This window comes from Melanotaenia boesemani, chromosome 2 (assembly GCF_017639745.1).
Source record: "Melanotaenia boesemani isolate fMelBoe1 chromosome 2, fMelBoe1.pri, whole genome shotgun sequence".
In the NCBI taxonomy this organism is placed as follows: domain Eukaryota; kingdom Metazoa; phylum Chordata; class Actinopteri; order Atheriniformes; family Melanotaeniidae; genus Melanotaenia; species Melanotaenia boesemani.
Genome location: NC_055683.1, coordinates 18,894,080 through 18,907,495, shown reverse-complemented (window position 1 = coordinate 18,907,495; position 13,416 = coordinate 18,894,080). Strand labels below are relative to the sequence as shown.

The 13,416-nt window shown below is 37.5% G+C and overlaps 5 non-coding genes across 5 annotated transcripts; 1 reads left to right on the top strand and 4 right to left on the bottom strand.

The window, feature by feature from the left end:
* Window positions 1–5,869: 5,869 nt before the first annotated feature.
* Window positions 5,870–5,941, bottom strand: trnaw-cca. Its single transcript has one exon. It is a non-coding gene; the product is annotated as a tRNA-Trp (tRNA).
* Window positions 5,942–9,004: 3,063 nt separating this feature from the next.
* Window positions 9,005–9,076, bottom strand: trnaw-cca. The gene has a single exon. It is a non-coding gene; the product is annotated as a tRNA-Trp (tRNA).
* Window positions 9,077–9,864: 788 nt separating this feature from the next.
* Window positions 9,865–9,936, bottom strand: trnaw-cca. Its single transcript has one exon. It is a non-coding gene; the product is annotated as a tRNA-Trp (tRNA).
* Window positions 9,937–12,103: 2,167 nt separating this feature from the next.
* trnaw-cca lies at window positions 12,104–12,175 on the bottom strand. Its single transcript has one exon. It is a non-coding gene; the product is annotated as a tRNA-Trp (tRNA).
* Window positions 12,176–13,284: 1,109 nt separating this feature from the next.
* Window positions 13,285–13,356, top strand: trnaw-cca. The gene has a single exon. It is a non-coding gene; the product is annotated as a tRNA-Trp (tRNA).
* Window positions 13,357–13,416: the final 60 nt, after the last annotated feature.

The window sequence follows — 13,416 nt, the reverse complement described above, 5'->3', positions numbered from 1 at the left end:
ACATCATGAACCAATCTAGGCACCAGGTGACTGAAACCTTCCAGCTCATATAATCACAGTTTCAGTAATAATTGTGAATGGGCTTCATGTTGATCTAACATACATGTTCTTGTGTGTGCTGAATAAGAAACTGAATTGATGCATTTAGAAACTAGAGTAATAAACTAGACCAGATTTGATATTGGGGTCTAGCGGCCTTTAACTAACAATAGCTTAACAGGAAAGAGGGTCAGAGAAAGCAGGGGGTCCCAGGCTGGGATTCAAACCTGGGCCATTTGAGGAGATGTAGCCTCTTCATATGGGGTGGCCACTCAACTAGTTCAGCTAAACACCACCCCTAAACTGAATATTTTAACTATTGCAATTAACATCATGGCGATGCAGCTAATAGGCTAAAATGATGTGTCATATTTCTTAGATACTGACCTGAAGATGTTAAATCGGGTGTTCGTCTTTACTCTGTGGTGGTTATGTTGCTTTGTTGTGCTGTGATGATGAAGGTGTGTGAAGCATTTCTGTTTCTTTACTGCAGCATCATTTGAAGCATTGCCTTCTGTTTCATATCTGAATGAGTTTTGCAGATAAAACAAGTTCTCTTTACATTATTATATTTTGTATATTCCAGGCCGTACAAGTGTGGCTAAATCATTACTTGGAGGGAGCTTGATTCACAATTCAATTTTTCTTTATTATCATTATGACACAGAGGTGCTGGTTAGAGAATAAATGATATCTCAGCAAAATCAGAAGCTGAACAGTGATTTATTTACATTAAATGTGTCCTTTTGTTCAATTAGTAATTCAAAATTTAAGTGATATTTTGGATGTTAAAATAAATTGGGGGAAAGATTTGGACATTTGTGTAGAAAAACAAAAAAAACTGTTTATTATTTAGAATTTAAATTTTTTTATGTGAGTTATCAGCAGTAAGAAAACCCTGGTTAATGATACAATCTGTCTGATTCCTATCTGTCACCTGAGTGACTCTTAAAGTAAGATGCTGCTCAGCAACAGATGGTTTATCATACTATATATGCTCCAAATCTTAATAAACTTGTTTTAAAAAAAAAAAAAGATTAATAGAAGATGCATTGTATGGCTAAAGAGAAGAAATTAATTTCAGCTATTGAGAGGACTCTGACAGGTTTGTCTCTTCTGCCCTCTGTTGTCTCTTTTCACTTATGACATGAAGCTGCTGTTAACTAAAACTAAACAAAAAAACTAATTTTACATTAATTATCTACTGTATAACACTGAGAAATAATGAAAATTGGAAATATTGGACATACCCTAAAATAATTAAAAAATGTGAAATCTAAATGTTGTGCTTACTATTTCCTGACTCTTATAATGGACTAAGAGCTGTCAATGTGAACATCATAGTTTCATTAAAGAATAAAGGTTATGGGTTCATTGGACCTCATCAAGTCATTGACAACATGTTAAGTCCACATATTTAAAATAACATTTATCCACCTTGATACTGTGGCATGATAAAATATTCAACTGTTACAGGATTTCTGATTCACTCTGTGGAAAACTAGGAAACTCACACATGATCTCATCTTATTGGAATAATAACTAAAACTGGAGCTTTAACCGGATGGTTATGCCCAACAAATCAGCAAATTGACTTTTTACAGTAATGAATAAGAGACTCCACATGGGCATGTATGTAGCTTATATTCCATAGAGTAGCAATAGCATTGTCTTTCCCATGAAATAAAGGAGGACAGTGCACACCCAGGCTGCACTACATTTGCCTTTGTGTTTAATCTATCTTTTAAACATTTCTTACTGTTTTTTGTACGTTGCATTGTTTGTCTCTGGGACATATTATAACATAAAGAAGCACGGCCATAAAGAAAAACCACTCCTCTGCCACTCGTCCTCTGCATTCTGTTCATTTACCATGTAAACAGAACTTATTTACATCAGTAGAGGGTAAACCATCCCTGCAAAGACTCAAATACCACAATGAATCTTTTCATCATTTTACATAGTTTGTAAAACCTATTGATCGGCTGCAAATATGAGCTTGGTTTGAGATGCATACAAACACAAGAGCAGGTGGTTGTTATAAAAATATGGTGCAGAATGAGAAAAGTAAGCTTGTGAAATAGGAACAGACTTATTGGTAATGTTATTAAAGAAGTTTGTTAAACTAAGACAACATTAAGAATCCACATAAAATTTAGTTTATGTGTTAGAAAGAGGATTATTCTGATCTATAAAATACCCCAACTCGGGTTTTTTTTTTTTTTTTGGTGAAATGGGAATCTATATGACCTCAAATGTAAATGCCATGGCGCCGTTATTTCTGAAGTTATAGGCAGTGTTACAAATAAGTGTTACACAGAGGCAGATTTACTATTATCTGCTTTAAAAACTACATTAGCTCTATTTAAAAACAATGTCTCTTACAGTCAATAAAACAATAAAATTTTGACATTTTCCATTTTTTAATGATTAAATCATTTAAAAATTATGACAAAATGAATCAAATAACAATATATTATTGTTATGATTATTATTGTTATATTTAAACTATGTTTTTTTAAACCATAATGACAAAAAGAGGAAAGAAAAGAAGGGAAGAAACATTTGACTGGTAAATTTAATCTCCTAGTTGAGTTAAAATGGGAAAACTACAAATATATTTAGATAATTCAGCATCAGTGTGGCGGAAAATATTCTGATGTAATTTATGGGAAAGAATAAATTTGCTACATACTTAAAACATTTAACATATAAAAATGTAAGTGGCTCGTAAGCTGCTACAGTGGTAATTAGGGCAACAGGTAACAAAACTCCTGTGATGTGTGTGTTTGAGTGTGAGCAGCTGTGATAAGGCTCCCCAGCATGCACACACAACCACACAAATGCCTGACAAGCCATTGTCATTGTGGGCTTTTTACAACAAATCACTCTTTAGGCTCTGACGTCCAAACACACGTGTAGAATGATGATAGTGTAATGTGTGTGTATCTTTGTGTAGATGGGCGTGTGCATATGAAATCCTGCCATTAATGCACAATAGACATACGTAATTGTTCACTGACTGAGAGAGGGAGCAGGGTAATGCCACACAGAGTTAAACAAGCACGCGGCATGTTTACTAAGAAACCTAATAGCTGCACAACAAATGCATGGATGGATGTGTAAAGAGTCCCACCTCTGTTTTCCTTTAGGGAACTATTGTACATTTGTTCTGTGGGTGTACAAGTAATTACTGAAAGGAGGGTATCTTTGCCATTGGACACCCATTATGTGTGTAGATGCTGTGTCATTTAAGGAAAGTGATGTGAATTGTATCTGTGTGTGTTTGGGACCCATATAGAACATTACAAAGGAGGTCCGAATGAGGACAAGGAGTCACTTGAGACACACAGAAAGAAGGAAGTCGGTCGATTTAGCTTTTTTAACGTCAAGAGCTCTCACCAGATATTTTGATATTTGTGGATATTATAATCTACCACTCTCTCTATTAAAGAAAAAAGGTAAGCTTTTAATTTGTACCTCTTTTACTGTCTTTGCATTTCGTATGAAGGTTTTGCTCTCCCAGGTCAAATTGACCTGGTTTGTTTGAGCATTTATAAAGCAGGAGGTATACAATAATCATCACATTTTTTGTTCACCGATGATATGGTCATTCTCAGTATACGGCACAGATGAAAGTCCATCAGTCTATTTCTTATGAATAGAAAATTTAGTCCAGATTATTGGGAGATCATAGTCCTGTGGTTATACACCAAACATTAGTCAGGTCAGTTCATACAAGTATTCAAGAATTCACATACACAACACCTTCGGTTGGAAGACCCATGTGGAGAGCTTGTGTACTCGTCCACAGTAGAGATTTTATTTTTAGGTAGACTGAGAGTGTACGGCGTGAGCCAGAAGGTTAGTTTCTTTTTTATCAGGCAGTATTGGAGAGTTTAGTGAGATACAAGGCGTCAGCATGGTGCGGCAAACTGACTATACTAAAAAAACTAAGCTCAGCAGGCTGGTGCTCACTGCTATGAAGGTGAAGGGGAGAGTCAGTACCAGTCCCTTCAGACCATCTATGAGAAGTGTGTTCTCAGGCAGGTTAAGGGGGAAAGTAATCAGCCCATCACGTTTTCCACACAGAATATAAACTTTTACCAACCCGCAGATGATACAGAGTCCCCTGCTGTAAACTGATCCGTTATAAAAACTATTTTATTGCCATTTCAATCACACTTTTAAACAACACTACCTGAGGCGGAAGAGAATGTGCAATAGATTCATGTTTTTTGTGGTTTTGATTACTTTATGATGTTATGTTGATTGAGGGAAATTGTGTTGTATGGTGAAGGCATTAATGGGAACAGCAGTGAGCCCAAGACATATTTCCCAACAGGGACAAAAAAGAATTATATCATATAGTTTTAAATGTCTCACTTGTTAGGTCAGATTGATCTGGTCTTATTTGACCATTTTAAAAAGCATGAAGTATAAAATAATCACTGAACTTCACATATGCACAATCAGAGAGGTATTCCACGAAGCTGGATTAAGGGAAAGCCGGGCTTATCTTGATAAATCTGGCTCATTTAAGCCAGAGTTCAGTTCCATCAACGTGGCTTATTTGAATGCCCCCTGAGTAACCATGGTAACTTATGCACCAGAACTAGCTGTGTCTCAAAGGTCAGATACAGACTCCCAAAAGAAAGTTCCACCTGGTAGAATGTTGCACTCCCGCCACTCATTCTGGTAAGTAAAAACAAAAAACAAAAAACACTTATCATATCACTACTTTGACTCTCTTGAATAATCAATAAATCTGTCAGTGCCCATGTAACTAAAGAAACACAACTATACATGTACTGAACATGAAATTAAATGAAAAAGAACATGGTATTCATTAAAACTATACCATGGGCTGGGTGAATACTCGATTCTGATTGGCTGGAGGGTGTCCATTAAAACGTGATAATGGACACCTACAAAAGAAATTCCGGCCGTAAATTATTGCGCTGACTAAGCGTTTAGTTGGTAACTGTGGCAACAGAAACTCAGACGCCGGGCTGCAGATGCGCCAGATCATGCCTGTGATGGCGCGTTGTTGTGAAAACAGCTTGTAGGCTTATTGGGCTCCGTCAGTCCAAGAGAGACGAGAATGGAGCAACAATTTGTCGTCCTGCAATCTCCCAACCAGCAGTGGTCAGGGTCCACAAACATTAAATCTCCATCCTTCAAACACCACTATGTACATGCCAGTATCTTTATGAGATATCACGATCAACGGCAATGTTGCATTTAATTTTAACTAGGCCGTTGCCTGTCTTTTTTTCTTGATTACCTTATGTTGCGGCGTGGTGTTGGTAAGGTGAAAAAAGCAATCATTTCTATACAAAAAAGAAGAGGGTGACAACCCAACTGGGGTGATAAAAACCCCAGTAAATCTAAAAACGGTAGGTTCAAATAAAATGCACCTTGTCTTGTGCATCTCAGACAATTTGCTAAAGGACCTCAAGACAACAAAACTCAAAATCCAATCAGACATGAATGTTGTTTAGCAAAGTCCAGTTTATTGTCAAAGACCACTCCAAGACATATATAGTCCTCCACATTGTCTCCATTCACACCACCAATTGAAACGGGGGTCACTGGTGGTCTTGACCTTCGCATATCCACAATCAGTTCCTTTGTTTTGCCATGTTTATTATATAATCTCTCCTCCACATCATTGGATCCAGTATTTGGCTGAAACCAGGTGGTAGATAAGTAGTCATTGTTGTAAAGTACAGAGTAAATGGTACAAAGATGGTGGGCTTTTCCAGACAAGAGGAACTTGCTGAAAGAAAGCCCCTGTACTAATGAGTTGTGTGTAATGTAACATAAATGACCTTGACGTGATTTGAACACGCAGCCTTCTGATCTGGAGTCAGACGCGCTACCATTGCGCCACAAAGTCTTGTTCACATGTTTGTATACCACCTGTTTTGTTCTCGTAAATTTAACTTATCTACAAATCTCAGCTCTAGGCCGTAAGGTCAACCCAGTTATCATTTCATCGCTCTACAGTCTGGGGACCACACAATTCATCCTTGAAAAAAATAAGACCGGTTAGCCATTAGCTTGACTCCGAAAATTCGTTGCTGATTATCCCGCATAAGTGCCGGGATCACCGCCTAAAATCGGCACTAGCTACTGTTTGTCATAACAACATTTTACTTTGAAAGTGGTGGCACGGCCTTCACGTGATCGCTCTACACCAATCAGAGGTCAGCTTCTGGTAACCAGAAAAGAAAGATGGCTGCCTCCTTGGATTCGCTGAGCAGTACCGATAGAGAAGAAAATGTGCCAAAAATCATTGAAATTGGACAGACAGGAGCTGAAAGCGGATTATATACATAGACATGTTCATGAAGAATGACGAGGCAAATAGACTGGAAAGCAAAAGTGTCTTAAACTACATTTGATTACTTACTGTACTTGCTAACTTGCCTGTGCTTTTCTTTAGAGAACAGAATCTTCTGGTCTACATTTGTTAAATGGTTGTTGATTTCCTTTAGTATTCTGGAAAAAGGATTGTAATGAATATGTAAAAAATAAAAAACCTTATGCTGATTTAATTGTTTTCAAGTTTATTAACACAATAAACACTTATTTAATGAAAGTAATTTTAACAGTTTGCCAAGCCAACTTTGTTTCTAAAGTACCTTACTGAACAACAGTGCTCAACAGAAAACAGCTAAGAAGCTAAAAAAAAGTAAAAAGAAAAAAAGGCTAAACAATACCAAAAAAACCAACAAAACAACAAAGCAAAAACAACGAGAGATTAAAAAAATCAACTCATACTGGTTGAAACACCAATTCAAATAAAAACACTGTCAGGGGCTGGTTTTCTTGTCATCCATGTAATTTTTAAATGTCCATCCTCTTTGTGCCAACCATAGCCAACAGGAGATGGAGCACATCTTTTGGCTTGTAAGGATGACTTCATTAATGCTGCTTGGTAGTTTGCCCTTTTGCAATGTTGGTGGACGGCATCACTTGTAGATGGAATAGACAGTTCTGGCAGGGCTGATGATGCCATACAGAATGCTTTGTATCTTGCATCATTTACATTTTGAGCAGATGGCTGGTCATACAGGTGGCATACATATTTGCAAAGTATTGCAAAAGTTGACTGGTCCAAATTAAAGCTATTTCCTAGATTGTTGAAGGCCTTCAGGTACTCTTCTTCTACACATGCAACAGATAAGGTCTTTCTTTTGCCCTTGCCACAGAAAGCACTAGTTGAGTTGCATCCAGAGAAGGTATGGATCCCAAAAAGTGTTGAACACACAGTGTGGTACCAAAGCTGATGTCATCTTGTTTTTATGAATAATCTTTGTTCTGTTACCAGATTTGGTGAAGAAATGCCACATCAGTATCAGGGAGAGTATGAATATGTATGTTTTTGTCTACAACAATTAAGTTGACAAATCTCAGCTCTAGGCCGTAAGGTCAACCCAGTTATCATTTCATCGCTCTTCAGTCTGGGGACCACACAATTCATCCTTGAAAAAAATAAGACCAGTTAGCCATTAGCTTAACTCCGAAAGTTCGTTGCTGATTATCCCGCATAAGTGTTGTGATCACCACCTAAAATCGGCACTAGCTACTGTTTAGCGTAACAACATTTTACTTTGAAAGTGGTGGCACGGCCGTCACGTGATCGCTCTACACCAATCAGAGGTCAGCTTCTGGTAACCAGAAAAGAAAGATGGCTGCCTCCTTGGATTCACTGAGCAGTACCAATAGAGAAGAAAATGTCCCAAAAATCATCAAAATTGGACAGACAGGAGCTGAAAGTGGATTATATATATAGATATGTTCATGAAGAACGACGAGGCAAATAGACTGAAAAGCAAAAGTGTCTTAAACTACAACTGATTACATGCTGTACTTGCTAACTTGCCTGTGCTTTTCTTTAGAGAACAGAATCCTCTGGTCTACATTTGTTAAATGGTTGTCGATTTCCTTTAGTAGTCTGGAAAAAGGAGTGTAATGAATATGTAAATAGTAAAAAACCTTATGCTGATGTAATTGTTTTCAAGTTTAATAACACAATAAACACTTATTTAATAAAAGTCAGTTTAACAGTTTGCCAAGCCAACTTTGTTTCTAAAGTACTTTACTGAACAACAGTGCTCAACAGAAAACAGCTAAGAAGCTAAAAAAAAAAGTAAAAAGAAAAAACAATGAAGAAAAGCTAAACAATAGATAAAAAAAAACAAACAAAAAAAATACAATGACAGATAAAAAAAAAAATTAACTCATACTGGTTGAAACACCAATGAAAATAAAAACACCGTCTGCGGCTGGTTTTCTTATCATCCATGTGATTTTTACATGGATGACAACAATGAATTTTTACAATACTGGTTGAAGCACCAATGCAAATAAAAAAAACTTTTCTTTTTAATGGGATTTGATCTCTTTGTTTTGATATTATTTAAACATCTGATTATTCTGCAACAATACACCACACCATCTGATGTCAAATGCTGGACTTTTAGTCCTCACCATCAGTGTCAGGACAGCAGTCATTTTCCCTCTCTTCACTGTCTTTCATATTACCACAACTGAGACAGCAACATAATAAATCCAAAATAGGTCTTCAACAGCAAAGAGAGATTGGATGGACATTCAAAAATTACATGGATGATAAGAAACCCAGCCCCTGACGGTGTTTTTGTTTTCACTGGCGTTTCAACCAGTATGAGTTACTGTATTGTTAAAACTCTCATTGTTTTTTTGTATTGTTTAGCTTTATTGTTTTCAGCTCCGAACTTTCAGAGTTAAGCTAAAGGCGAAACAGTCTTTTTTTTTTCGAGGAAGAAATGCATGGTCCCCAGACTGTGGAGTGAGATGAACCAATGACTGGGTTGACCTCATGGCCTATTTCCACAAAGTGTACAGACAAGCCATGAGGGCATTGCTGAAAGAAAACCCCTTTTCTATTGAGCTGTGTGCAATATACCATAAATGACCTTGACGTGATTTGAACACGCAGCCTTCTGATCTGGAGTCAGACGCGCTACCGTTGCGCCACAAGGTCCTGCTCACATGTTTTTTTACCACCTGCTTCACTCTCGTGCATTTCACTTATCTACAACAATTAAGATGACAAATCTCAGATCATCTCATTACACCAACATAAAGATTTCCACAGGTTAAATATCATTTTCTTACTTTGCTGTTGTGAAATTTAAAATTTAACATTTTAACCGAGGCCTGTAAAGTTTAGGATGCAGCTCTAGGATTTTTTAAACAAAGGTCAGATGATGAAAATCTGGGAACACATTACCATAATGGTTTAAATCATATTCCTAACTAATGTGCAACACATGATGAACTGAGGTGATTTAAACACACAACATTCTGATCTGGAGTCAGACAAGCTTGCACCACAAAGTCTTGTTGAAAAGATTAAATTTCAGTCTTGTGCATCTCAGACAATTTGCTAAAGGACCTCAAGACAACAAAACTCAAAATCCAATCAGACATCAATGTGTTTCAGCAAAGTCCCGTTTATTGTCAAAGACCACTCCAAGACATATATAGTCCTCCACATTGTCTCCATTCACACCACCAATTGAAACGAGGGTCACTGGTGGTCTTGACCTTCACATATCCTTAACCAGTTCCTTTGTTTTGCCATGTTTATTATATAATCTATCCTCCACATGGTTGGATCCAGTATTTGGCTGAAATCAGGTGGTAGACAAGTACTCATCGTTGTGAAGTATAGCGTAAGTGGTACAAAGATGGTGGACTTTCCCAGACAAGAAGGACTCGCTGAAAGAAAGCCCCTGTACTAATGAGCTGTGTGTAATGTAACATAAATGACCTTGACGTGATTTGAACACGCAGCCTTCTGATCTGGAGTCAGACGCGCTACCATTGCGCCACAAAGTCTTGTTCACATGTTTGTATGCCACCTGTTTTGTTCTCGTAAATTTAACTTATCTACAAATCTCAGCTCTAGGCCGTAAGGTCAACCCAGTTATCATTTCATCTCGTTCCACGGTCTGGGGACCACACAATTGAAAAGCAAAAGCAAAAGTGTCTTAAAGTACATTTGATTACATACTGTACTTGCTAACTTGCCTGTGCTTTTCTTTAGGGAACAGAATCCTCTGGTCTACATTTGTTAAATGGTTGTTGAATGTAGCTAAAGAAAGCCAGGCTGTATCTGGAAAGCCTCGCTTGAAAACCATCTCTGAATTAAGGCTCAAGCCGTTCCACTGACACATTTCAGCTGCATCTAGTTGAGGCTAATTCAAGCGAGGCTTACATAGCCTGGCTATGTAGGAGGTACTCAGGAATGTAGGAAGCCTTCACGAGTGGATGGTGGAAAAGAGGTGCTGGCAGAAAAAGAGAGCAAGTTGAGAGCTGTCTTTTTCTCAGCAGCGGAGAATGCTGATGGAGATCAGTGATGTGCAGTGGGGATCATGGCTGGTGAGGCACTGACTCCTCTGGAGTCAGATTTACAATTGTAGGAACTTTGTTATATTTCTGATGTGTGTAATAAAATCCAGCTCAAAGTCGAAAAGAACACCCAGATTTCTTACGCACCGAGAGGGATTAAAAGAATGTAGTTTTGATAAAATGATCTCTCTCTTGCCCTCAGGACCGATAATTAAAACTTCAGTTTAGTCTTGTTTAAGCTGTAAGAAGTTCTCTGCCATCCATGACTTAATATCTAAAATTCAGTTTAAAAGGACATTGACTGGCTTCAGATCATCAGGAGACACGGCATTGTAAAGCTGTGTGTCATCAGCATAGCTGTGGAAATCAATGTTGTGTCTCCTGATGACATCACCAAGAGGTAACATCTACAAATTAAAAAGCATTGGGCCTAAAATCGATCCTTGGGGAACCCCACATTTGACTTTATGGATCCTTGAGGAGCATGTATCCATACTTACAAAGAATTGGTGATCTGTGAGATAGGAGTAAAACAATTTAAGAACAGTACCTGAAAGGCCCATCAGACTTTTGAGTCTGTCTAATGAAATCTGGTGATCAATTGTATCGAAGGCAGCAGGACAGAAAGTTTTTGTAAGTCTAAATTAAGTCTGAGGTCATTAACAATTTTGAAAAGGGCCATCTCGTTACTGTGGTTTGTCCTAAAACCAGACTGATATTTTTCTAAAATCTTGTGTTTATTCAAAAACTCATGCAATTAAATAAAAAAAAACTTCTTTCTGTCATTTTACTTAAAAATGATAAGTTGGATACTGGTCGGTAGTTATCAGGAATAAGGACAGTGAAATCAACAATTGACAGCAGTGACGTGCGGTAAGGATAGGCGCCATGATAAAAAAAGAGAAAAAAAAGAGAAAAAAGTACATAAAATAAATATTAATATTTTCCACTGATCTGTGTTAAAAATGCATTTTCAGTATGACTCTACACAAAAACTGCAGAATTTGAGGATTTCCCAATCAAATACAGAGCAGAAATCCCGGGAAAGGCAGTGGCGAGCTGCGCCTCCTCTGACTGCGTGATCCAATACAAACTGGGTTGCATGACACTTGCCCGTTTCTGTTCCTCAGCATATCACCAACATGAACGTTACAGAAATATTTGTTGGTAAATGGTCCGTATTTATATAGCACTTTACTGTACCTGGGATGATACCCAAAGCGCTTTACATCATGCATCACATTCACCCACTGATGACAGAAGCTGCCATGCAAGGCGCTCAACTACGACCCATCAGGAGCAAATGGGGGTTTGGTGTCTTGCCAACCGCTCTACCTTGCTGAGTCACGCCGCCCCGTTGTTATACACCCTGACTCTCCACATTCTGTGTAATGTCTTTAATGTATGTGTCAAAGAATTATTCCTGCTTATTGTACAATAAAGTGCAGGGAAAAGTCAGGTGAAACATGCAGTACTCTCTCTTAAATGATCCAGACTATTCAAGACAAGCCCAGCTTTCTCCTAATCCATCTTTGTGGAATACCACGCAGGTGGTTCTAAAGTACAGAAGGAACAATGAGCTTTCCCAGAAGCCATGAGTGACTTGCTGAGAGAAAGCCTCTGTTGTACAAAGCTGTGTGTAATGTACTGAAAATGACCTTGACGTGATTTGAACACGCAGCCTTCTGATCTGGAGTCAGACGCGCTACCATTGCGCCACAAGGTCCTGCTCACCTGCTCATATACCAGCTGTTTCGCTCTCATGCATTTCACCTAAGATGACAGATCTCAGATCATCTCATTATACCAAAATAAAGATTTCCACAGTTTATATATCATTTTCTAATTTGCTGTCATGAAATTTACCATTTAACATTCTAAATTCTCGTAAATGTTGGTTATAATTTCATTAAGCTTGTGATTTCATTGTAACCATTCCATACGGTGACTCCAAATCCCCATGCTTTGAAACTGAGATGACTTTTTTGGATTGGCAGAACAGTTGTGGCACAACAAAAACTATCTACAATTAAATCTACTAAAATTATTATTTTTATTCAGAACAACTTTACTCCAAAATTTTCCACACAAGAACATTTAAGTAATGCAAAAAAAAAAAAAAAAAAAAAAAAAAAAAAAAACCTACAAGATGTAAGAATAATGAATATTAATAAATGTGTTCCTATATAAAATCCATTATACAAAATTAACAAATACAGGAAAAATACAGAAATACAATAAAAAAATTGAATAAAATAAAATAAACCTGAGCGACATCAACGCAAATTTTAGTAAACATTTTTGATAGAACTTGAAGTATTTGTTTCCGAACAAGACTTTCTGCCCATAAATACAAACATGTAAATAGAGCATGTTGGACATCAGACACCCATGATGGCACACACGTGTCACCCGTGGAGAATCTGTAGATAAAAAGGAACGGCTCCTAAATGAATGGCTCACAACTTCGACTTGGTTCTTAAAAGAGCCGTTCAAAAGAATTGACTCAATCATGAACGTCACATCTCTAGATGGACATCCTTTTCATGTTCTATTTTTAGACGGTGGAACGTGATGTGGTCTGATTGGATTTTGAGTTTTGTTGTCTTTAAGTCCTTTAGCAAACTGTCTGAAATGCACAGGTCTGCACAGCTGCATCTTAGACTTTATAGGCCTTGGTTAGAATGTTAAATGTTAAATTTCATGACAGCAAAATTAGAAAATGATATTTAAACTGTGGAAATCTTTATTTTGGTGTAATGAGATGATCTGAGATTTGTCATCTTAAGTGAAATGCACGAGAGCGAAGCAGATAGTATATCAACAGATGTACAGGACCTTGTGGCGCAATGGTAGCGCGTCTGACTCCAGATCAGAAGGTTGCGTGTTCAAATCACGTCAAGGTCATTTGTATTACATTACACACAGCTCAATAAAACAGGGGAGTTCCTTTCAGCAAATCCTTCA